Here is a 27,381-nt window from a genome sequence, read left to right on the forward strand (position 1 = left end):
AGGCCATAGGATATCCCAAGTCAATTATGAATTAGAAACAGTACAATGTGAGTGAAAACAATGTATAGTACAAGCATGCATTATACTGGGAAATACTATAATTGAAAAACTGTCATGTCATTATACTCAATACTAGTCAAACCCTTATTTGAATAATATCTTAACTTCTGAGCTCAGGAGCAAAATGGAGATGTGGTCAAATTGAAGTATGCTCAGTTGAGAACAACAAAGATAATTAAAGTGCTGGGAAATTTGGCCTCTGAGGATAGGTTAGAATAACTTTCATATTGAAACCGAATCAAGGGTAGTTGAGGGGATACTGGATAATAGTTACCAAATGTAAAAATCATTATATTTTAAAGAAAGGGAGCCAACTGACAGTTCTTTATTGGGAATTAAGAAAGGGGTCAATGATATTTCTCTGTAGCATACTGAAATTAGGTTAACTATAATGAAACTTTTCTTCATATGGAAGAATTATTAAATAAGATGTTACTGAGGAAATATTTTCTTCTGGTAGTCTAAAATTGCCATGGCTTCTCAAAGTTCAAGATTGATTAAATATGCCTTTTGATGTAGGTATAGATAGGAGTAACAAAGCAAATTCTCTCTGTTTTTTTCATGTCTCATTCTCACTAATTGTTCCAATTCTTCTTTAAATAATGTTTGATTATAATTTAATTATAGCTTAATTCTGCACAGATATCTTGGTCACTTTCTGTGGTAATCAAATTTTCCTATCACTGAATAATGTTTGGGTACACATGTTATGAGATTCTCATAATTACTAATACTTGAAAGCTATTTATTAATAACTAGACTTTTGCAATATCTTCCTAAATTTCTTTACCCTATCTCCCCCCTCCCCACGGAGGCCCTCTCTCATTCAATTGCATCCTACATTATTACAGAGAAATTAATTCCTTCTTCTAGCATAATTGTGGTCATGACAGCAATAATTTTTTGCTTAAAAAGCAAGTGCGCATAGACTATTTGCGTAGTTCTGTGGTCAGGTGAATGAAAGCTCTACTTACCTCTTGAAATTTAATTCTGGTGTAATACATCACTTAATGTTGAGTACTACTCTCCTTTGATAAACTGTTTTATAGGTTTTACTGACCTGTTTCATCTTTATGAAATGTTATGGGCTGTATTTTGAAAGGGCAGAATTTAGTCCACCTTCTGATTGATCATCTTGTATTCCTTGTCTTCTCAGCTACCTGGTCTATACTTCAAAACATCATACAGATGCCTTTGTCCTCACAGAGACATCTCTGTAACTCTGGTTTGATTGAATCCCATAGTCCTCTGGAAAGGAGTATGATTGACAGTATCCTTTAACCCTTTGCTCTCTGTATTTCCCTAAATGTAGCAACTACCCATGCATTCTGTCATTTGGCCTTCGAAAGAAAGAGCTCATTAACAACCTTAGGAAATATTGTTTCCACAGCAACAACAATTTCTTTTCTTTAAAGACTTTTCTAATTTTCTCTTTTTAAAATCCAAAAATAAAAAGTTAAAAAAAAAATCTATTCAATTTTTTTTCATGGTTCCCCAGTAAGGAGCAATATGCAAAGAGCATTATTTTTCAGCAAAAATTCTCTTTTCAGCAGTAAAATATTTAAAATTTCCTTTCACTGGGGCACCTGGGTAGTTTAGTCAGTTAAGCATCAGCCTTTGGCTCAAGTCATGATCCCAGAGTCCTGGGATTGAGCTTAGCACGGGACTCCCTGCTTAGTGGGGAACCTACTTTTGTCTCTCCTCCCCAGTTGTGCGATATCTGTCACTTTCTCAAATAAATAAATAATATCTTAAAAATAAATAAAATAAAATTTCCTCTAACTGTCTAAAGTTGATATTGATACCACAAAAATACTCAGAAATGGATTTTAATTAGATAAAATGAGAAAATACAGAGTATAGAAATTATTCATAATTTTATCACTTAGAGACAACATTAAAATGTGAGATTTCTTTTTTGAGAAACAATTGTATAATAGTAATATCATCAAAAACAAATGGTTTTGAAGGTTTATTTTAACTGAAATGTGATAATTTTTCAAATATTTTAATAATGTTTTATCTCCAGTATTTGATATGTAATGACTATATTTCCACATCATTATGTTCAAATTATTCTGTTTTAAAATCTACATAATATTCTACTATTTGGTGCAAGGCTACCATGTGTGATCGTGCAGGTTTTTAACTGATCAAAGGTCCCTGTTTGATGGCATACCATAGGGCTGAAATTTAGTTCACATTGCATTTACCCAGCTTTATTAACGATTTGTGCTTGCTTAGAGGAAATGTCCTTTTATAATTAACCCACATTATCTGTATAGATAACAACGCCTTGTAGTTTTAAATATTTATTTATTTATTTTAGAGAGAGAGTTAGAGAGGGAGCAAGGGGAGAAGCATAGGGTGAGGGAGAGAGAGAATCTCAAGCAGACTCCCCACTGAGCTTGGAACCTAGGACAGGTTGGATTTCATGACCCTGAAATCCTGACCTGAGTTAAAACCAAGAGTCAGTCTTCAACCAACTGAGCCATGCAGGCGTCCCAGCCCTGTTGTTTTAAGTTAAAAGTTTTATGAATGCAAATGAACACACTCACAGTGGTTCCCTCAACATTGCTCAAATATTTTTACTAGGATCAATATTTAATATCTATATGGTTATGATCATAAACATCTTATTCATTATTAAAGTGATATTTTACATTTCCAATTAATTTCCTTTTCCATATGACTTTTTCTCCACAGTTAATAATTATGTTATCTATTTATTTCCATGTGGTTTAATGTTACTTGTTATCAATTCATCCCACAACACCCCTCCAGAAGTGTAACTATAATTGCAGTATGTTCACACATCACATGATTCATTGTTTTGTTTGTTCGTTTGTTTTTTGTTTTTTTTTAGGTAAATATTTCTTGAAGTTCTTTCCTTTTCCTTTCCAGTCTGGAGTCTGTTCTTTAACCCTGTTGGATACCTGTTATTTTGTTACCTTGGGATTTCCATCCAGCCTCATCATAGGGTTTTCTACCAATTTTTACCTGCATTGGATTCCTGTTTCTTTTCATTTTCCCTTATTTTTGATTTGTGGCTTTAATTCTAGTGGCCCATATCTTAGAATATGTCTATCTACAAAAATGAATTGAAAACAAATTTTTTGAGGTCTTGGATGTCTGTACATAAATCAATAATTGTAGCTAACACTTAAGAACTTTCCAGATAGGGAATGTTCTCAATGGTGCTGTAATAATGTTAAATGGTGACAGACAGATGGTAGCTACACTTGCAGTGAACATAGCGTAATATGTGAGCTGTCAAATCATTATGTCATACATAGTGTTTTGTACATAGTGCATAGTACATATAGTTGAAACTAATGTAATGTAGTATGTCAACTATACTCCAATTAAAAAAGAAGTACTTCTTAGATGCTTGACACTGCTCTTTGTGTGTGTGTGTGTGTTTAATTTATATATATATATATATATATATATATATATATTTTTTTTTTTTTTAAGATTTTATTTACTTATTTGAGAGAGAGAGAGACAGTATGAATGCAGGGAGGGACAAAAGGAAAACAGACTCCCCACCAAGCACAGAGCCCAGTGTAGGGTTTGATCCCAGGACCCCAAGGTCATGACCTGAGCCAAAGTCAGATGCTTCATTGATTGAGTCACTCAGGAGCCCCTGCAGTTTTTGTTTGTTTTGCTATTTGTATTTTATACTCACTTATTTGTCCTCAAAACAACATATTTCCTGGGGTGGGAGGGGAGAAATTTAAGAAATCAGAAACTAATGATGTACTATTTGGTGACTAACATGAGATTAAAAAAAAAAAAATTTAACTTAAACCTTAAGTCATGGAGAGTGTTGTGCCAGCATGTAAATGCTAGAAGTCAGGCCCAAGAATCTGTGTCTTCACACCTGTACCATAATTACGATAGCATTATTTGACCAGCCATGTAACAATAAACTTGTAGATGATAATTGGCTTCTAGTGAAACTGATATATTTCTCTCTCTCTCTCTTTTTTTTTTTTCACTGTTATCCCCTTCTATTGTTTAAATATTGAATGTCTTCAATGGGGGACCTAATTTTTTTTTTTTCTTGAGTATTTTCAATTTCTATTATGGAAGATTTAGTTAACTTTCTAAAACTTTTATTCCAGTTTTGAGTTTTCTTAACTTATTTCAATTTTCAAGAACGTTTTTCCATTTTTTTCCCAGCTCCTTCTTGATTCATGGACACTCAAACTTTCCTCATTTTTGTGTATGTTGACTGCTGGGCTTCTATATATGGTGATCAAGTTACACTGTTTTTTGAAGGAACTTCCACTGTCAAAGTCTGTACATCTCTTAGTTGTCCTAAAGAGGAATTACTTAATAATAATTAGTAATAATAAATAACAATTATTTAATACTAATAATAATATAACCTGCCCACAGGCTATAAGTCTGGTAGCCAATGTTTTCAGAGCTAAATGGGAGAAGTGGTTTTTCTATTTTCTGTGTGTGGGCTTTCACAGAGCTCTGGCTTGCCACACAGTATTTTCATCCTCTCTGTGCCTCCCTCCAATTCCAGAGTCATGTGTGGTTCAGTCTATGCAGACAATTAACCTTTGATTCAGTACAGGTAATTCTTTATTTTATAGATTTTCCAAGACCACCTTTTCATCAGCCTCCTAAGCACTGTACTCTCAGAGGAGCTTCCAATATTTTGTTTCTGTGAGTCAAATGTGTTTCTTTCTGAGTTCTCCATGCTGCTACAGTGGAATGCCCTCTATTCTGTTATCATATGTCCATAGGTTTTCCATTTTCCAAAATTTATTTTTGTTTCCCTCTTTCCATGTTTTGATCTATGGGTGCAAGTATACATTATTCTACCTTTTCTGACATTTTAGTGTGATTTGGGGACCAAGTAGGTTGCACTATTTGCTTCACTAAATTTACCAGAAGCTGGTCTTCATCCATAAAATAAAACCCAAGACTTCGAAGTTACTAAGGACAGACTATTATCTAATATTCTTACCTAAAAGGCACATAGGCCATGTAGACTTAATGGTCCTCCTCATAAATTCATGTTTGTCCTGTTCTTGCTGTGCCACTGCCAGCGTTATTCTGACATGATCTACCCAATTCTCTCATTAATATTTACCAGCATACCAACAGCTTTCTTCTTTCCTCCTTTACTAATATATGAAATAGCTTGATTGTTCCATAAATACTTTAGTTAGGCTTAAACTAAGAAAAGTAATTTAAAAACTGCAAGTGTATATGTAGAGATCCTGGCTTGCAAGGCCCTATTTCAACCACATGGGCAAAAGATAAAAGGAAAAAAAAGACATGCAGAAATTACTGACACCTTATCTTATGCCCTCCCTTTCCCCATTTCCACATATGTACTTCAATTTTGAGAACACTGTTACCCACAAACAGAAGTAACTTTTAGAATATATCTATGTATCTATGCATTATTTGTTTACATGGAATAGTCCACTTTAAATGTTTTAAAATCTTGGTCTTTCCTTGCCCTCACAACATTTAGTTCTTTTCTTCTTATAATTGCATAAGTCTGCTTTTGTCTGACAAATTTATTTCCTTTAAGAGTTTTCCTGAGTGTAAATCAAACTTCTGTAAACTTCTAAAAGTAAAGACAATTCCTTCTTCCTTCAATATCAGATTGTATGTAGGATGCGTAATGTATATTGCATATAACAGAGGTCGAAGATAAACATAGTCAATAAAATCATTTTTCACACTTTGCCAACAATACGTTGAGATGAAAAGCTGGTGATGCAGAAAATGCTAAGACTACCAACATTTTTCTTCATCTTCAACTTCAATGGCAGGTGCTTATTTTGACATTGTCTATGTCATTTTCCTTGAAGCCAGTAGAATACACTATCATTTTAAATATTAATAAACATTGTTGTTTATTGAAAATGATCAGAGGACAGGGGCAAATTCTGAAAATATGCATACAATTTCAGAGAAAGGGTAATATAACTCAGAGGTAGAAGGAAAAATTTTAAATGTGAGAGCAGAACAACCAGAAAAAAAATTATCAAACTGGCAGAAGCAAAGTGACTTTTAGAACACAGAAATAAAGTCAAAATACCCTAGAAAGGGAGTCAGGAAGATAGCTTGATGATGGAAAACTTACATGAGTGTATGATTTACCAGAAACAAATTCAGGCTACACACAAAGAGATGACTATGACAGGAGCATTCCAACATATTTAAGTGGGCTGCTAAATGTAAAAAAGCATTATTGCTGCTATCTTTTTTTTTTCAAGTAATGTTATCAAATTCAAACCAATTTCTTAATATTTTTAAGGAACAAATTTGAGATTTCAAAATTTTGTTATTATAAAATCTGAATGTAACAGTGCCTTCATTGCTGAATCTGAATCACATAACACTCAGGAATAAAGCTTGAGCATCAGGGATCAGCTGTTTATTGTCAACCATGGATGGGGTCTGTGTATCTACACTCTTCTCCTTCTGGTGCCTAAATATAGTAGGCAATGAAGAAATATTTTGAGTAAATAAACAAGAAATGAATGAAAGATAAAAGACACAGCTAGTAAGTAAGTAAACGATTTACCTTCTGTTCATATAAAATAGGTTGAGTGATTAAGGCAAAATACTAAGCTCTAAAGCCATGGAGCTCAAGGCACTGAAATTTAATTAGGAATTTTCACTCTTAAGTGATTTGTCTCCATATCAGTGGGCGCCACAGAACTGTATATTCTGGTGTTGGCATTTCCTCCTCTCACCCTCCCTCTAGAAAAATCCCTTCATGAAAATTTTCTCTAGAATACTCTTAATAGGAAAATGCAACAAGCTTTAATGGAAAGCTTCACATAATAATACAATGTTGGCTCCTCGTGAATATTCTTCTAATTAAATATTAATCTATTTTATCTAATTTTTTCCTACCTTTATTTTTATAACAGCATTGTTTTAAATCATTACAAAAGAAAATAGTTAATATGAAAATTTCAGTCTTAGAAAACAGCTCAAATAAACTTGTATCTAATTAGAAGAACTTTGTTCCAAATATAATATTGCAACATGAAAATGTACACAGTTTATTACTCACATACAAACAAGAAAATGCACACACACACGCACATACACACCACTATATCTTTGAGTAAGATGCATGTCATGAAATCCCTTGAAACTGTTGATTCAGATAGAAAATAGAATGACCTTTCAGATTCTCTGCCTTATCAGTGTGTCTCAGATTTCCCATTCATATCTAAATGAATCAAGGTCACAAACTTTAGAAGCGGGAAAAATTCAATATCGCAAATAGCTGCCTCACATCCTGCTTGGAATTGGAGGAGGTATGGGGGATGTAAAGCAAGTAATCAAGTAGTCCTAAATCAGAAGTCTCCCACAACAATAAAGGAAATATTCATTTCCACACCCATACCAAAGTGCTAATTATACCAAAGATTATAATTCAAAAGTTTAAAAGTGCCAACATAGTAACATAGAGGTGAAAATTAGTCTAGCTGCATATTGGTTCATGGCAAAGGGAGAAGGAATAAGGAAGTCCTACGAACTGGATTGTGCAGGGCTTGCCCAAAGTCAGCAAAGCGAAATAAAATGCTTGTGTGTGTACAAGTACACACAATAAACACACATTTACGCATCTTCTGTAGGCTAGTAAAACTTCTCTATGACCAAGTTTCATTCCTAATTTTGGTACAGTGTTTTCTTCCTTAAACAAAGCAGTCACAAAGCTTTAATTTGATATTATGTCCTTAAATTTAATGCATAGCCATTTTGAATTTTGTGTTAATTTTCTCTTCTATCTATGAGAGAGCTAAAACCCCCTTGCCACTTGTCAGAATGTTTTAAGGAATGTTTGTGCATTTGAACAAAATCTAGAGGAGTAAATAACACACATTAATTACTTATAGCCTAAGTATTGGGCAGTGAGGTAAAAACTGCACTCTTATTTGGACTATAAAATACATGATCATGGGTACCAGAAAGACACCACTTAGTCTCTGTTGAAGTAAGTATTATACACAGATCTAATCAAATTTTAGCATGTCTTTATCAGCATTGTGATTTTTGCATGTTCTTTATAGTGCTTTATACTGCTATTGTGAGGATCAGTAGATATCATTTATTTAAAACACTTAGTACAATGTTTGACACATAGTAAGTGCTCAATAAAGATTGCTTTCTGTTATTTCATTATCTACATTATTAATATGCCTATATTTGAAGAGCACTTAGCAAAAGGTAAAAATAATAATAATAATAGTAGATGACATCTATTCAAGGAACAAAATGTTCCGAAAACCGTACCAAGTAAATGGAGTCATTTAATCCTGTCACCAATCCTATTCCATTTTCACTTGTACAGATGAAAAATCTGAGCCTCTAATACAAAGCATCTTGCTCTAGGTCACACAGGTAGAAATGATAGGGCTGGCATTTAAACCCAGAGAGTCTAGTATTAGAGTCAGGCTCTTAACTAATATCCTACCCTCTCTCTTGAGAACACAAAAGCAAACATCCATATAGGAAGCATGTGGATTGAAACGCCAGGTAGAACAGAGAGACAAGATAGTGAAATATGAGTGAAAAAGAAAAGAACAAGTATATTTCTCTTAACCTTATTTGGCTTATAAGTTTCACCAATAAAAAGTGAAGAGGAGTTAGATATTACATACTAAAATTTTGCTATGTCAAGGGTACAACTGCTAAATTAAAGGAGAGTATGCCTTATTTATGGCTACATATATTTTATACATTAGTTGCATAGAGCTCTCATGCTAGTGACTGTTTTCTGTCAGTATCAATTTGTCTTTTCTGTTTTTCTTTTACTATAAAAATACCATGTATATATAACATATAATTAACAATATCTTAAATCTAAAAAAATCATTTTCTAATATTGATTTCATAATCTACTACATTGCAGAGTATCTTGCAATCACAGTCATTATTCTGACGTCTCACTAGGAGAACAGTGTATCTGTCTCCTATTTTTAATATATCACATTATCTCACTCAATATAAGGTATACTTTGTTTCTCTGTATATATTTTCCTATGGTTATTCTGCCCTTCTTTTTCCTAGATACCCTCTTCTAAGTATTCACACGAAATAAACAAGCACACTTAAAACTCAACAACAAAAGAATACATTTAAGGAATACGTTTTGTTGCTTGTATTGCACTTTGGATCCCCAGAGTTAAGTCAGTTGCCAAATGTGAGCCATTGTTATAAAACCACAGAAAAATTTATATCATGTAAATAATATTTAATCAATTCCATTATATTTATTAACAACCACATTGAATTAATTGTTAGGGAATATATTTTCTTCAGAAATATTATTGACTGTAGTCACCATGCTGTACCTCTCCATGGTTAATTTATTTTATGAGACCTTTTTAAAAAAATTTTTCTTAGAGAAAGAGAGGGTGAATGAACCCCCATGGGGGGGGGGGGCGTGTGGAGAGAGGCAGAGGGAGAGAGAAAATATTTTAATGACCTGGCTAAAGGCACTGAGGAAATCCGGAACTGAAACAAAACATAGTCCGAGTTCCCAGATGCTTGGCCTACTTCTCATCCTCTCAGGAAAGAAGCTAAAAGCAGTAATGGCATGAATTACCAGGCCCAATCCATGAATGCTTGAAGCAAAATATAGCCTTGTGCCATGACTCTTTGAAAGCAGTTTTATCCATACTGAAACGAGCGGCAAAGTGGACATGGGTTCCAGTCTCATGGGAAACATGTTTTCTAATGTTTCTATTAGAAGTAAACTCTATATTCTACTCCCCATGGAAACACTATTATAAACATGGTTTTATGTGGATAAATTATTACTATATTTTAGCTACACTGTGGGTTAAACAGGCTTTTGTGAGCTGCGGTGCAGATGTAATCATTTCATATACTGTTGCTATTATGGAAAAGTGAATTCTAAGCTAAAAATTTAAAAAAGACATTTTATAAACATAAGAAATATATCATACTAAATAAGGTCCTCTTAATTTCTCAAGGCTGAAAATTTCACCATGATGGCTTTTGGACAGAAATTGATATTTTCTTCCCAAAGGGTATTTATCCCATAATGTATCTATTAAAATATCTTCTCATATGGTAGGCTATAACATGAAATTGCTAGTATTTTACTGTTTTGGACCTACAAAAATGTTAGTTCCACATTGTGTCATTTCACAGATATGAACCAGCCCTACTCTCCATTCATTATACAGGCCTGTTCTCTGCTTCCCATTATACAGTAACATAGTCAGTCATATTACACTATTTTACACATTTTATTACTTTTATTTTAATTCAATCACTATTGATTTAGCATAGGCTACATACTAAGCATGTTCTTTTTGTTTTAGTTCATAAAGGTAATACACATTTATAACATAGATGGGTTTCATAAAAGTAACAACGTGTATAAAATGCATAAAGACAGTTAATAAGGGGCACCTGGGTGGCTCAGTGGGTTAAGCCGCTGCCTTTGGCTCAGGTCATGATCTCAGGGTCCTGGGATCGAGTCCCACATCGGGCTCTCTGCTCAGCGGGGAGCCTGCTTCCCTCTCTCTCTCTCTCTGCCGGCCTCTCCGTCTATTTGTGATTTCTCTCTGTCAAATAAATAAAATCTTAAAAAAAAAAAGACAGTTAATAAAAGTCATGGATAATTGCAGAAATAACTACTGATGATTTTGTAATATTTTCTGGTTTATAAATACATATGTGTTTAAAATGGGAGCATGATAAATATGTATCTATAATTTTTAGGTATTTATATTGTATCTTTTTTGTGTCATGAATTACTCTATACAGACATTTCAGTGACTGATACATCACCTGGTTTGGTTACACCAATATCATGTAATTCTACCCCTGCTTTTGGATAGTTAGCTCTCTCCATTTTATTTTTCTTGGGGTATAACTGACATACAACATTATTAGTTTCAGCTGTACAACATGATAATTTGTTAGTTATATATACTGAAAACTATCCAACAATAAATCTAATTTTTCTTTCACCATGTAAATTTACATAATATCTGATATAATATTATTGACTGTAGTCACCATGCTGTACCTCTCCATGGTTAATTTATTTTATGAGACCTTTTTAAAAAAAATTTTCTTAGAGAAAGAGAGGGTGAATGAACCCACATGGGGGGGGGCGTGTGGAGAGAGGCAGAGGGAGAGAGAAAATCTTAAGCAGGCTCCACACCCAGCTTAGAACTTGGCATGGAGATAATTCTTACAACCTTAACCATGATCATAACCTGAGATGAAATCAAGAGTATATAGTGAGTTTACCAAAGAGTCAGTATAAAGAAGCATAAGTCAAGCAGAGAGAGTGAATTATCATATGGTTTCACTTATTTGTGGAGCATAACAAATAGCATGGAGGACATGGGGAGATAGAGAGAAGAAGGGAGCTAGGGGAAATTGGAAGGGGAGGTGAACCATGAGAGACTATGGACTCTGAAAAACAATATGAGGGTTTTGAAGGGGTGGGGGGGTGAGAGGTCGGGGTACCAGGTGTTGGGTATTATAGAGGGCACAAATTGCATGGAGCACTGGGTGTGGTGCAAAAATAATGAACACTGTTATGCTGAAAATAAAAAATAAATTAATTTTAAAAATTAAAAAATAAATAAATTTATTGAGATATTGAGATATAAAAAACTACACATATTTAATACAAAAAGTGTGATGAGTTTAGAGATACAGTTGCTCTTGAACAATAAGGGATTGAACTATGGGGATCTACTTAGGTGCGGATTTTTTTTTTTAAATAAATATAGTACAGGACCGTTAAAAAAAAAAAAAAGACTTGATTACTTAATGAACTGACTGAGCAATGCAGATGCCCTGAGACTGTTGTTGATTTTTTTCTACAGCATGACAAAATCAGTATTCTTGCATATAGAAGTTGCATGCATCTCTGATTCCAAACATAAGAAAATATTTTCTTAGAAATTGACTTTCAGGTTTAAAAAGTAAATTCATGTACTTTTTTAAAATTATAAATTTCTTCTTTGTTATTTATTTATTTTTTTAAAGACTGGCAGCACAAAACCCTCAACACAGAAGCACGTGACAGAGAGGCACAATACTGCAATATTACTGACTTTGAAGATGGAGGAAGGAGCCCTGAGCCACAATATGGGTGGCTCTGGAAGTTGGAAAAGTATGGTAACATTTTCTCTCCTAGATCCTTCAGAAAGGAATCAGGTTGTGCTGATAGTTTGATTTCTTAGCTCAGTGTGACCCATTATGGACTAATGAATTCAGATCTATAAGATGATACATTTACATTGTCTAACTTACTAAATTCCTGGTATTTTGTTATGGCACAATAACTTGTAATGATTATGAATAATACATGTGTTTATCCATTCCTTATTAATAAGCATTTGCATATATTTTTCTAATTCCATGTATAATAAATAAAGTTGCCATAAATATTATTGCAGAACTTTTATGAATACATATTTTTATTTCTCTTGGTTGAATTCATAGGAACTGTAATCACCCATTTCTATGGTAATTGAGTATATCACTCTCTAAGAAACTACTGAAGAATGCACGAAAGCCATAACATTTTACAATCTTAACAAAGTAGATGAGAGCTCTAATTAACATCTTCACCAATACTAGGTCTTGTCACGCGTTTAGTCATTGTAATAATTCTGAAGTGTTATCTCAGTTTTTTTTTTTAAGATTTTATTTATTAATTTGACGGAGAGAAATCACAAGTAGACGGAGAGGCAGCCAGAGATAGAGAGAGATAGGGAAGCAGGCTCCCTGCTGAGCAGAGAGCCGGATGTGGGACTCGATCCCAGGACCCTGAGATCATGACCTGAGCTGAAGGCAGCGGCTTAACCCACTGAGCCACCCAGGTGCCCCTTATCTCAGTTTTATAAATGATTTTAATGAGATATAATTCACATGCCATAAAACTCACTCATTTGAAATGTACAATTACATTTTTCAGTATAGTCACAAAGATGTACAACCATCACTACAACCAATTCATAACATTTACATCACTCCCAAAATAAACTACAGGGTCACTCTCAGTTTAACCCCAAATCCTCCTGTCTCCACCACCACCCGACCACATACTACCAAACATCAACTTTCTGTCCCTATAGATTTGTTTATTCTAGAAGTTTCATACAAATAAAGCCATACAGTATGTGGTCTTTTGTGACTGAGTCCACCTACAATAATGTTTCCAATTTTTATCCATGTTGTAATATATATCTCTACTTTATTATTTTTATTGCTGTGTAACATTCCATTTCATACTTATACCTTATTTTATTTGTTCATCCATCAGCTGATGGACTTTTGGGTTGTTTCTAATTTTTGACCAATATGAATAATGCTGCTATGAATATGGGTGAACAAGTTTTTGTGTGGATGTATTTTTTATTATGTTCAGTTAGTATGTTTCAATTAATTTTGGATATATGTCAGAAGTGGAATTTCTGTATGCTAACGTAAGTTCAAATTATTTTGAAAAGTGACTGTACCAATTCATATTCCTACCAACAATGAATGAAGGTTCCAATTTTTCCCTATCCTTGTCAGTATTTGCTATTACAGTACATTTTTATCATAGCCAATCTAGCCCGCTGTCTCATGCAGTTCATCATGCAGTTCACGAATGATGTTCAGTTATTTACATGCTTAGTTCTGTATGAACATTGAAGCATGCATGTATTTAGTTATAATAAAGTCAAGTTTATCTTCTTTTTTTTTTGTCACTTGTGTTTTTCATTACTGTAGTTTTGTAGCGAATTTTAAAGTTCGGAAAGGTGAGTTCTCCATACTTGTTCTTTGCTTTCAAGACTCTTTAGGCTATTCCTGTTCCTTTAAATTCCCACATGAATTTTAAGATCATATGGCAATTCCTGCAAAAAAAGCAATTGGAATTTGCTAGGGATTATCTTGAATCTATAGATTAATTCGGGAGTATTGCCATTCTAACACCTTTGTCTTCTGATAAAGAAGCATACAATATCTTTCCATTATCTTGGTCTTCTTTAATATCCTCAACAATGCTTGAGTTTCAGTGTACAAACCTTGTACACTTTTGTCTAATTAGTTTTTAAATATTTTATTTTTTCATGTTATTGTAAATGGAATTGATTTTATAATTTCTTTCTGGATTATTTATTGATAGTGTATAGAATTTTGATTCAGTTTTGCATATTCATCTTGTACTCTGAGTGCTTGCTGAACTTATTAGTTCTATGAGTTTTTATTAGCTTCCTTATGCAGAAAAATGAAATTGGACCATTTCCTTACACCACACACAAAAATAGGCTCAAAGTGGATGAAGGACCTCAATGTGCGAAAGGAATCCATCAAAATCCTTGAGGAGAACACAGGCAGCAACCTCTTCGACCTCAGCCACAGCGACATCTTCCTAGGAACAACGCCAAAGGCAAGGGAAGCAAGGGCAAAAATGAACTATTGGGATTTCATCAAGATCAAAAGCTTTTGCACAGCAAAGGAAACAGTTAACAAAATCAAAAGACAACTGACAGACTGGGAGAAGATATTTGCAAACGACATATCAGATAAAGGACTAGTGTCCAGAATCTATAAAGAACTTAGCAAACTCAACACCCAAAGAACAAATAATCCAATCAAGAAATGGGCAGAGGACATGAACAGACATTTCTGCAAAGAAGACATCCAGATGGTCAACAGACACATGAAAAAGTGCTCCATATCACTCGGCATCAGGGAAATACAAATCACAACCACAATGCGATATCACCTCACACCAGTCAGAATGGCTAAAATCAACAAGTCAGGAAATGACAGATGCTGGCGAGGATGCGGAGAAATGGGAACCCTCCTACACTGTTGGTGGGATTGCAAGCTGGTGCAGCCACTCTGGAAAACAGCATGGAGGTTCCTCAAAATGTTGAAAATAGAACTGCCCTATGATCCAGCAATTGCACTATTGGGTATTTACCCTAAAGATACAAACCCAAACGGGCACATGCACCCGAATGTTTATAGCAGCAATGTCCACAATAGCCAAACTATGGAAAGAACCTAGATGTCCATCCACAGATGAATGGATCAAGAATATGTGGTATATATACACAATGGAATACTATGCAGCCATCAAAAGAAATTAAATCTTGCCATTTGTGACAACATGGATGGAACTAGAGTGTATCATGCTTAGCGAAATAAGTCAAGCGGAGAAAGACAACTATCATATGATCTCCCTGATAGGAAGAAGTGGTGATGCAACATGGGGGCTTAAGTGGGTAGGAGAAGAAGAAATGAAACAAGATGGGATTGGGAGGGAGACAAACCATAAATGACTCTTGATCTCACAAAACAAACTGAGGGTTGCTGGGGGGAGGGGGTTTGGGAGAAGGGGGTGGGATTATGGACATTGGGGAGGGTATGTTCTTTGGTGAGTGCTGTGAAGTGTGTAAACCTGGTGATTCACAGACCTGTACCCCTGGGGATAAAAATATATGTTTATAAAAAAATAAAAAATTAATAAAAAAAAGACTCTATAAATAAGTTCCTGTCATCTGCAAATAGATATAGTTTTACTCCTTCTTTCCCAATATTGATGCCTTTTATTCCTTCTTCTCTAACTGCCCTGGCTGTAGTTCCAGTACAATGCTGAATAAAAATAGTGAGAGTTGACATCATTGTCTTCTTCCTGATTTAAAGGGAAATCATTCAGTCTTTCCGCATCAAGTATGATGTTAGCTATGGGCTTTTTGAAGATGCATTTATCAGATTGAGGAAGTTCCCTTGTATTCTTATCTTTTCAGTGTTTTTGTATTGAAAAGATCTTAGATTCTTTCAAATGCTCTTTCTACATTTGCTGATATAATCATGTGATTTTTGTCCTTTAGTCTATCAATATGGTATATTATGTTGATTGATAGCCGGATGTTAAAACAATAATGCACTTCTGATAAAATCCACTTGGTTATGGTGTTTGTGAATATGGTTTTCTAGTATTTTAATCTAATTTGAATCTAGTATTTCTAGATTCGCAAAGGACATTGGTGTGTGATTTTTCTTGTGATATATTTGTCTGGTTTTGGTATCTTTGTCATATTTGCCTCACAAGATGAATTGATAAGAACTCCATCTTCTCTTATTTTTTACAAACGAGTTTGGATGAATTGATATTAATTCCTTAAGTAGAATTCATCAGTAAAGCCATTTGGCTTTGGATTTTTCCTGTGGGAAAATTCTTAAATATGATTCATTTTCTTCACTCTTTAAATTTATTTAGGTTGTCTATTTTTTACTCGAGTCAGTTTCAGTATTCTGTGCCCTTATAGGAATTTGTCCATTTCATTTATACCCTTTATTTTGTTGGTGTGCAATTGCTCTCTGCATTCTCTTATAACTTTTTTTTTATTTCCAATGCAACAGTGTATTTTCTTCCATGCCTTATTTAGTCATTTTAGTGTTTTTGTTTTTTTTGTGGAGTTTCTTCATTTTTAAATTGCTTTTCTAATATTTATTTTATTTATTCATCTATTCCTACTTAAAAATATTTATTCTTGCTTTGGTTTTAGTTTCACTTTTCTTCTCTAGCTTATTCTTTATAGTTTCTTAAGGTAAGTTAAGTTTATTGACTTGAAATCATTCTTTCTTTTTAAATACAGATGTTTAAGGCTATAAATTTCCCTCTAAGCACTTTTCTATCTATATCTCCATGGCATTGGTATGTACCATATTTGGTTTTATCCATCTCAAGGTATTTTTTTCAATTATTATTATTGATCCATTAGTTTTATAAATATGTGTTGTTGAAGTTTCGAATCTCTGTGAAGTTCCTACTTTCTTCTGTTCTAGATTTCTAATTAATCCCACTGTGTTTGTAGAACACATTTTGTCTGGTTTCATTTTTTTTTTTTTTTTAGTTCTCTTATTTTCAGCCTTTTGTAATATTTTTTCCCATTTATATATCTTTTATGATGAGGTATCTTTGTATACTTGTACATATACATACAGTGTATATATACATATAACATACAGTGTTATATTAGTTAATGGTTTCAATCATTTATTGAAGCTTGTTTTATAAACGAAGATATGGTCTTTCCTAGAACATGCTCCAAATGTTTTTACTCTTGAGAAGAATGTGAACTGTCTTGCTTTTGAGTTAAATGTTCTCTGTATGTCTTTTAGTGATACTAAATCTTCCATAACTTTGGCATCTCCTGTCTAGTTGTTATATGTACCATGGAATGTTGGCCATTGAAGACTTCAACTCTTATTGTTGAGCTGTGTATTTCTTCATTCTTTTGGTTTTGCTTCATGTTTTTTGTGAGGCTTTGTTTTTAGGTGGGTGTATGTTTATAACTATTATACATACCTACTGGGTTAAGCCATTGTAATATGTCCTTCTTTCTCTCTAGTAACATTTTTTAATATCTATGTTATGTGATATTAGCATAGACACTCCAATTTTGATATCATTACTGCTTGCATGAATATTTTTCCCATCCCTTTGCTTCCAACCTACTTGTATCCTTGAAACTATAGTGTATCTCTAGTAGACAAAATACTTTTGGATCTTGCTCTTCTGTCCAGTCTGTTAATTTCTGCCTTTGATTACATTAATGCAGTCATTCACATTCTCATTATTTATATAATTGTTTTATTTCTGCTATTTGATTCTTTTTTTTTCTTTATGCCTTGTGTCTTTTTGTTCTTCAGTTCTTTCTTTTGTATTGGCAAAATATTTCCTACTGTCACATTTTAATTCCTTTCATAATTTTCCAATGTTTTTGTGTTAAATGTCTTAGTGATTGTTTTAGGTCTACAATATTCATCTTGTCAGAATCCACTCTAAATTTATTATTCTATATTTACAATATTTGTCTTAACAGACTCCATTTCAAATGTATATTAAATTAATGCCAGAGCAATAGTAATATTACTCCTTTATAGTTTCTATTCCCCCTTCCTCCTTTTTTGTGCTATTTTTATTTTACATATTGTATCTATATATGTAACAAATTCAACAATATCCTAATATAATTGTTACCTTATGTAATGTTCCTCTTTTAAATAAGCTGAGAGAGAAAAATAGAAAGTATATATTTGCAGATTTCATTATATTAACTTTCTTATTTACCACTTCTGGTTCTCTTCATATGTTCCTGTGGATTCAAGGATTCAAGTTAATTATCTAGTGCCATTTCCTTACTCTGATACAGCTTCGTTTCCACCCACCTCCTTTGCCCTATTTTATATATATATATATATATATATATATATATATATACACACATACACACACACACACATACTGTATGATGCAATTGCTTTTTAATCAGTTGAGAGAAAAGCAGAAGAAATATACAATTATAATGTCTTTTAAAATCACCTGCTAATTGCCTTTACCAATGATTTTACTTATTTTTGTTCGTTTGGTTGGTTTTGAATTATTTTCTGGTATTGCTTGTTTTCAGCTTAAAAGAAGTCCCTTTAATATGTTGTACAAAACACTTCTGCTAGAAACAAAGTCTCCCTTCCTTCTAATAATCCAGGGATGTCTTTATTTTACCTTTTTTTTTTTAAATTAACATTTCACTTTGAAAGAATTATAAGAAACCATAGGAAGCTTTTGTGTTCCCTTTACCTGAGTTCCCACAATCCTTGGATCTTGCAAAATTATATCAAAACTAGATGTTGACATTGATACATTCAAGGTAACGCTTTCACCAGAAAGTTCCCTCATGTTGTCCTTATCTGCCACTCATATGCACCTCTTCCTTAACCCCTTAGAAGTACCGATCTGTTTTCCAGTTCTATAATTTTGCCATTTCAAGCATGTTATATAAATGGAATCACACAGTATGTAACCTTTTGAGAACTTCTTTGAGATTGGCCTTTTTCCCCTCAGCAAAATTTTCTGGAGGTTATTCCAGGATTTTTCTGTATTAATAGTTATTCCTTTTACTTTATACTCTGAATAGTATTCCATAGTTTGAGTGTACCACAATTTGTTTAACTATCTACAGTTGAAAGACATCTGAGTTGCTTCTGGGCTTTGGCTATTATGATATACCCGCTATGAATATGTGTTTATAGGTTTTTGCATGAAGTTTTCAAAATTCTTTTGGATAAATACTCAAGAGTCTTATTTCTGGGTCTCATGATAGTTTCATATATAGTCTATGAAGGCACTTCCAGAGAGCCGGTACCATTTTATATTCCCATCGGAAAACCATGAGGAATCTAATTTATCCTCATTCTTACCAGCATTTGGTGTACCAGCAATCTTAGCAGCATTTGATATCTAGATTTTAGATATCAAATTGTATCTATTCAATATTTTACAATATATAAAAAGCTGCTCACAAATTTCACTATAATTTTAAACATGAGGAAGTGATATTTCTGTTTTTATCTCCATCATTGTTGGCTCTGTTTTGATATAGTCAATTTTTTCTTTAACCATGAAAGTGAATGAGACATTTTTCAAATGTTCCCCTGTTACTTGTATGCTGGTAAGATACTCATTCTGATTAATTGAATAGGGTTCAGCAAACTATAGCCTATTGAACAAATCTGGCCTTTCACCTATTAGGGAGCAAGAATTCCTATCTACTTTGGACACCTGGGTGGCTGAGTGGGTTAAGCCTCTGCCTTCAGCTCAGGTCATGATCTCAGGGTCCTGGGATTGAAAACTGCATTGGGCTCCCTGCTAAATGGGGAGCCTACTCCCCCCACCCCTCTCTCTGCCTGTCTATATGCCTACTTGTGATCTCTGTCAAATAAATAAATAAAATCTTAAAAAAAAAAAGAAGAAGAAGAAGAATTCCTATCTACTTCAACATCCTTCTAGTTGGAATAAGAATTGATATAAGACAGATTAAGAGGAGAAAATCAAATTGAATAGTGTATGTATGGAGAATCCATACCAACTTGGAAATTCCAAGACAATCAAGCAAAATAAGACATATATATCATCCTAAACTAATAAGAAGGGGCCAGGTGTCTGGGCCTTAAGAGGAAAGGGATGCAATTTATAGGAAGATGAAAAAGTGTAAAAGTTTGGTAAACTTTTGGGGGCCACTCAGAAACAATGAATCAAAAAGAGGACTTTAATCAAAGTCATGTTGCTGGGTAACTCCTGTCTACTACAGCTAGTTTATATCATAATGTAGTTCATTATCTATGGTGATAACTCTCTTCCTGAAGCAGGTCCTCTACCTAGATTCTTTTTAGGCAGTTAAGGGAGGAGATAAAGAGCTTTTCCTGAATCTGTTTGGGCTGATTGCTTTTTGATTAAAAATAGTCCTCAAGTGAAAGTGGCCCATCTTAGGGCTGCTTTTTGTTGGCCCATACAGTTCTGTTTTTGTAAATAAGATCTTACTGGAACACAGCCATACCCATTTGTTTACAAATTATCTGTAATTTTATATATGCCACAAAAGCAGAGTTGAGTAATTATAACAGAGACCTTCTGACCAATAAAATGAAATATTTACTATTGGCCCTTTACAATAAAAGTGTCCCAACTTTTTTTTTCCCCCTTTGAAATGCAATATTTATGACAAACAGTATTTCTCTGCTAAATATCTTTACAAAGAGACTGGTTCCAATATCGGAAACTAAGGGAGCTTCTTCCAGATATTATGAAATTCCTTTCTGAATCTATGAAACTAAGAGTAAAAGAAAATAACTTAGATTTATTTTGTTATTTTGAAAATCAGATATCAAGTAACGATGAAGTATGTGAATAATGGAATCAGAGTTAGAAATAAGCATGGAAAGCATCCTTAGCTTTATACCAAGAATATTTTCCTCATTTAGTACCCAAGGATTTATGTAGGGCAGTATTCAAATCTTTGCTAGGATATGACTAGAAACCAGCCACACAATATCCTTGTTCTGTCCAAGCTATGATCAAATCCAAGCTGGGCTAAATTGATGTTTTGATTCCTATCATAAATGTAGAAACTGATATATTCCTGATTGTCAAAAACCTAAAATCTATCCTCCGAATATATCTAAACTAAGATTCTTCTTCCATATACTTTTCTAAGCACACTTCCTTCATATAAAGTATTAAGGGGATGAACTGGTAATGGATATTGCCATTTTCTAGATTTTAGTTCTGTAACTCTTTTTCTTTCTTTCTTTTTTTTTTTTTTTTAAGATTTTATTTACTTGAGAGAGACTGCTGTGCCCTGAGATCATGACCCTCTAAGCCAAAGGCAGATGCTTAACAAACTAAGCCACCTAGGTATCTCAAAAAAATTGATTTTTTTTCAATTTTTATAAAATATGTAAGTTCAATAGGAATACTGTAGTAACATATTGCCAGATGTCAAAAAAAATATTCTTGAGAAAAAGGAGAAATAGAGAAAGAGAGAGAGAGAACTGTCCCTTGTATATAGGATAAAAAGATAAAAAGAGAATAAAGAGCCTAACAAACCAGCAATTCTAGAAGTAGAAGAGATATCCAGGGGCCTCTGACTACATCAAAGCCATATAGCAGGTATAGCTGGGTAGGAGTTCAGCTTGATCACACAGGGTGAAAATAAAACACATAAAATGTGGCATCCTCTCAGCATTCATTTTTGTATCTCTTGTGCTTCATGTCAAAGCTCATTTGACCTCAAAAGAAAAGAAAAAACCCAAATAGAAATATTTATCCACATGGAACACCAAGTAAAATGTGGCTTAACAAGGAAAGGCAAATCCCTTTTGTCCCTCTATAGCGTGTCTTCAACAAAGAATAAAGCAAACAATCAGAGTTAAACTTCAGCTATATTGTCTATCTGGGAGCTGTTTTGTTTTGTGTATACTAATTCAATCTAACGTTATGCCAAGGCACATAAAAGATTTGTAAACAATCATAAACATTCACACCTGAAAAATAATCTCTATAAAACTTGTTTTCAATGATTTTTGGGTCATAGACCCTTTGAGAATCTTTGAAAGCTACAGTTTTATTTTATTCTAAGAAGAAACATTGCTTACAGTTTCAGGCATTTCAAATAGATAGCAGTCTAATCCTTTTCTAAGATAATTTGTTAAAAAAAAACCCGCAATAAAAATAATAATAGTGGTATTTAATGATATCTGTATTCTCATTACAATGTTTTCTTCTTTTTTTTATCCCCCAAACAGATACTATTATTCTACAACAAACCACAGAGATGTTTTTCACTGATATCAGAGATTACTTAACAGTGATCCCTAAATTCTACTTGCTATCATTCTTATTTTCTAATTAAGGCTAAACTGTCTTATATTTCCTCCTGCAGATGTCCTAGGGAACACTTGGTCCATGTTTTGTATATTTATATTCTGACCACAGAACAAAAATATAAGGGGAAATAGATGATTAAAAATTATATCTAAATTAGCTTGCATATTCCATTTTAGTATTTCTCATCCTAATAACTTAAAATGTTTTATAAAGGTTTCAAAGAATGTAGCTTCTATCTTAGACATGATTCATGGGGAATTGAGCTTCTGTTATCAGGGTAAATCTACCTTAGCTGCTTTCTCTCAAATACTGTAATACTGAATTCCAAGGCTTCAAATTTTAGAGGAATTTTATGTGGATCTCATTTAATTCACATACCAAAATTATACTGTTAGTTTTATTCAATTTTTCACTTCTATCCAAACACTTTACTCATCTTCATTGGAATAACCATATCACAGTCTATGATTATCTCAAACCTGCTTTCAGATTAAGTTCCAACATCGCTATATGTTCGTTAAAACCTTTCAATATTCTCTAATTTCTCAATTTTTTGGTCCCTAGTGTTTCTCTGCTAAATCACAATTAAGGGTACATAAAGCTACCAAATGTCCTGATCTATTAAAGGAGTGAAAACATCTATGATATTAATTGTAATTATGGTGCCAGTCAACTCTTATGTCAATGTAAGACTTTTTATATAACTTACATGATGTATATTAGCCCTGCTCTTGCAGATACAAATATTACCCTCACAGAATATAAAGATAGTGAGTGGGAGAAAGTTGCCTTACTCCATAGTTATAGGTCTTTGTGTCAGTTATGATATCATGACAAGTGGCCTAAAACTGAACTCAGATGGAATTTGAGACTGAGTGACAAGTAGCAAATTTTTAGTTATTATTTCATATATTATCTACTTGCTCTGATTCACAAAACGACATTTTATCCAGAACTGTTTATTACACTTACACTATCGACTTTTTCAAATATAAGCTTAGACATAATGAATCATTCTAAATTCCTTAGAAGGAATGCATTCTCTCTTATACTTGAACTACTGAACTTTTTTCTTTCTTCACCTGAAATACAGTCTTCTATTTTTCCTTGCCTGGTTAAAACTTAATTATCTTTGGTGCATTAGTTTAGATATGGTTTTTGTGACTCCACTTTTATTTTGTACCTAACCCCATTTTATATCTCCTGCATTAGACTTTAGGCAATATGAAGGGAAACAAAGAATCCTTAAAAAAAAAAAAAATACCTATCATAGTGCCTGGCAACAGTGTATGAACAATAAATATTCATTGAATAATGGAAAAATTGAAAGAAACACAAATATCTCTTGAGTATAAACCTAAAGGTCTAAACTTAAATAATAATAGAGAGGACCTAAGTAATAAAGGAAAATAATACTATTTCTGAGCTTCTTACTTTGATAATAAGGATTTTTGTGTTTTTTTATACATATACAAATTATCATCAAGGTGTTTTAACATCCTAAACTCCTGGTTATTATCAATTTTTGATACTTTCCTTCTATAAACTCATTACATTTTAAACTTCATGTTTCTTTTATTACTGGACTCTAAGTTGTATAAGCACAGGACTGTCATCTTCCTTGCCCATTGCTCTGACACCCAGCTGAGTGCTCAGCACAAAGTAGGTACTAAATAAATATTTTCAGTCCATGAATGCATGGATTATCTAAGTAAAAATGGCCTTCCACATGATAATCTCTGTAGATTAGGTAAATGGCCCAATTCATGACACTCAGAATTACTCTGATCTTGACAACAGGCCCATTCTCTGAGCACAAGAGTCACATGAAAACAAAAACCTATCTCAAGACATTGACAATAGTACATATTCATAAATAAAAATACCTGCCAGATAATTAATATATCTGCTGCAAAAATTTTCTTATCATGGACATAATGACACTTATAAACTGCAACAAAACACTCAAACTTTACATACCACATGCACACACACACACACACACTTCATTCCCAATAAATTCCCCTGAGAAATAGTTATAAATATAGGGGCTTATTTCTGGGCTTTTCATTATATTCCATCAGCTTATGTGTTTATTATTATGATAGTGCTATATGGATTTGATTCATATAGCTTTGTTATGTAATTTTGAAATCAGGAACTCTGATGTCTCCTGTTTTATTTTTAATGCTAAAGATCACTTTGGCTATTCAGGGTATTTCAAAGTTTCAGAAGAATTTTAGTTCTGGGGCGCCTGGGTGGCTCAGTGGGTTAAAGTCTCTGCCTTTAGCTCAGGTCATGATCCCAGGGTCCTGGGATCAAGCCCCACATCGGGCTCTCTGCTCAACAGGGAGCCTGCTTCCCTTCGTCTCTGCCTGCCTCTCTGACTACTTATAATCTCTGTCTGTCAAATAAATAAATAAAATCTTAAAAACAATTAAAAAAATAATTTTAGGCTTTTTTTTCTGTTTCTGTGAAAAATGCCATTTGAATTTTGATGGTATATTGTATTGAGTCTGTAGTTTACTTTGGGCATCTGGCAAGGTACTTTTTTTTTTTTAATTTATTTTTTATTTTCAGCATAACAGTATTCATTATTTTTCACCACACCCAGTGCTCCATGCAATTCGTGCCCTTTATAATACCCACCACCTAGTACCCCAAACTCCCACCCCCCACCCCTTCAAAATCCTCAGATTGTTTTTCAGAGTCCATAGTCTCTCATGGTTCACCTCCCCTTCCAATTTCCCCCAACTCACTTCTCCTCTCTAACTCCCCATGTCCTCCATGCTATTTGTTATGCTCCACAAATAAGTGAAACCATATGATAATTGACTCTCTCTGCTTGACTTATTTCACTCAGCATAATAATCTCTTCCAGTCCCGTCCATGCTGCTACAAAAGTTGGGTATTTGTCCTTTCTTTCACTTTTTTTTTTTTTATAAACATATATTTTTATCCCCAGGGGTACAGGTCTGTGAATCACCAGGTATACACACTTCACAGCACTCACCAAAGCACATACCCTCCCCAATGTCCATAATCCCACCCCCTTCTCCCAAACCCCCTCCCCCCAGCAACCCTCAGTTTGTTTTGTGAGATTAAGAGTCACTTATGGTTTGTCTCCCTCCCGATCCCATCTTGTTTCATTTATTCTTCTCCTACCCACTTAAGCCTCCATGTTGCATCACCACTTCCTCATATCAGGGAGATCATATGATAGTTGTCTTTCTCTGCTTGACTTATTTCGCTAAGCATGATACGCTCTAGTTCCATCCATGTTGTCGCAAATGGCAAGATTTCATTTCTTTTGATGGCTGCATAGTATTCCATTGTGTATATATACCACATCTTCTTGATCCATTCATCTGTGGATGGACATCTAGGTTCTTTCCATAGTTTGGCTATTGTGGACATTGCTGCTATAAACATTCGGGTGCATGTGCCCCTTTGGATCACTACATTTGTATCTTTAGGGTAAATACCCAATAGTGCAATTGCTGGGTCATAGGGCAGTTCTATTTTCAACATTCTGAGGAACCTCCATGCTGTTTTCCAGAGTGGCTGCACCAGCTTGCATTCCCACCAACAGTGTAGGAGGGTTCCCCTTTCTCCACATCCTCGCCAGCATCTGTCATTTCCTGACTTGTTGATTTTAGCCATTCTGACTGGTGTGAGGTGATATCTCATTGTGGTTTTGATTTGTGTTTCCCTGATGCCGAGTGATATGGAGCACTTTTTCATGTGTCTGTTGGCCATCTGGATGTCTTCTTTGCAGAAATGTCTGTTCATGTCCTCTGCCCATTTCTTGATTGGATTATTTGTTCTTTGGGTGTTGAGTTTGCTAAGTTCTTTATAGATTCTGGACACTAGTCCTTTATCTGATATGTCGTTTGCAAATATCTTCTCCCATTCTGTCAGTTGTCTTTTGATTTTGTTAACTGTTTCCTTTGCTGTGCAAAAGCTTTTGATCTTGATGAAATCCCAATAGTTCATTTTTGCCCTTGCTTCCCTTGCCTTTTGCGTTGTTCCTAGGAAGATGTTGCTGCGGCAGAGGTCGAAGAGGTTGCTGCCTGTGTTCTCCTCAAGGATTTTGATGGATTCCTTTCGCACATTGAGGTCCTTCATCCATTTTGAGTCTATTTTCCTGTGTGGTGTAAGGAAATGGTCCAATTTCATTTTTCTGCATGTGGCTGTCCAATTTTCCCAGCACCATTTATTGAAGAGGCTGTCTTTTTTCCATTGGACATTCTTTCCTGCTTTGTCGAAGATGAGTTGACCATAGATTTGAGGGTCTATTTCTGGGCTCTCTATTCTGTTCCATTGATCTATGTGTCTGTTTTTGTGCCAGTACCATGCTGTCTTGATGATGACAGCTTTGTAATAGAGCTTGAAGTCCGGAATTGTGATGCCACCAACGTTGGCTTTTTTTTTCAATATCCCTTTGGCTATTCGAGGTCTTTTCTGGTTCCATATAAATTTTAACATTATTTGTTCCATTTCTTTGAAAAAGATGGATGGTACTTTGATAGGAATTGCATTAAATGTGTAGATTGCTTTAGGTAGCATAGACATTTTCACAATATTTATTCTTCCAATCCAGGAGCATGGAACATTTTTCCATTTCTTTGTGTCTTCCTCAATTTCTTTCATGAGTACTTTATAGTTTTCTGAGTATAGATTCTGTGTCTCTTTGGTTAGGTTTATTCCTAGGTATCTTATGGTTTTGGATGCAATTGTAAATGGGATTGACTCCTTAATATCTCTTTCTTCTGTCTTGCTGTTGGTGTAGAGAAATGCAACTGATTTCTGTGCATTGATTTTATATCCTGACACTTTACTGAATTCCTGTATAAGTTCTAGCAGTTTTGGAGTGGAGTCTCTTGGGTTTTCCACATATAGTATCATATCATCTGCGAAGAGTGATAATTTGACTTCTTCTTTGCCGATTTGGATGCCTTTAATTTCCTTTTGTTGTCTGATTGCTGAGGCTAGGACCTCTAGTACCATGTTGAATAGCAGTGGTGATAATGGACATCCCTGCCGTGTTCCTGACCTTAGTGGAAAAGCTTTCAGTTTTTCTCCATTGA

This window comes from Mustela nivalis (genome assembly GCF_964662115.1).
Source record: "Mustela nivalis genome assembly, chromosome: 13".
NCBI classification, from domain to species: Eukaryota; Metazoa; Chordata; class Mammalia; order Carnivora; family Mustelidae; genus Mustela; species Mustela nivalis.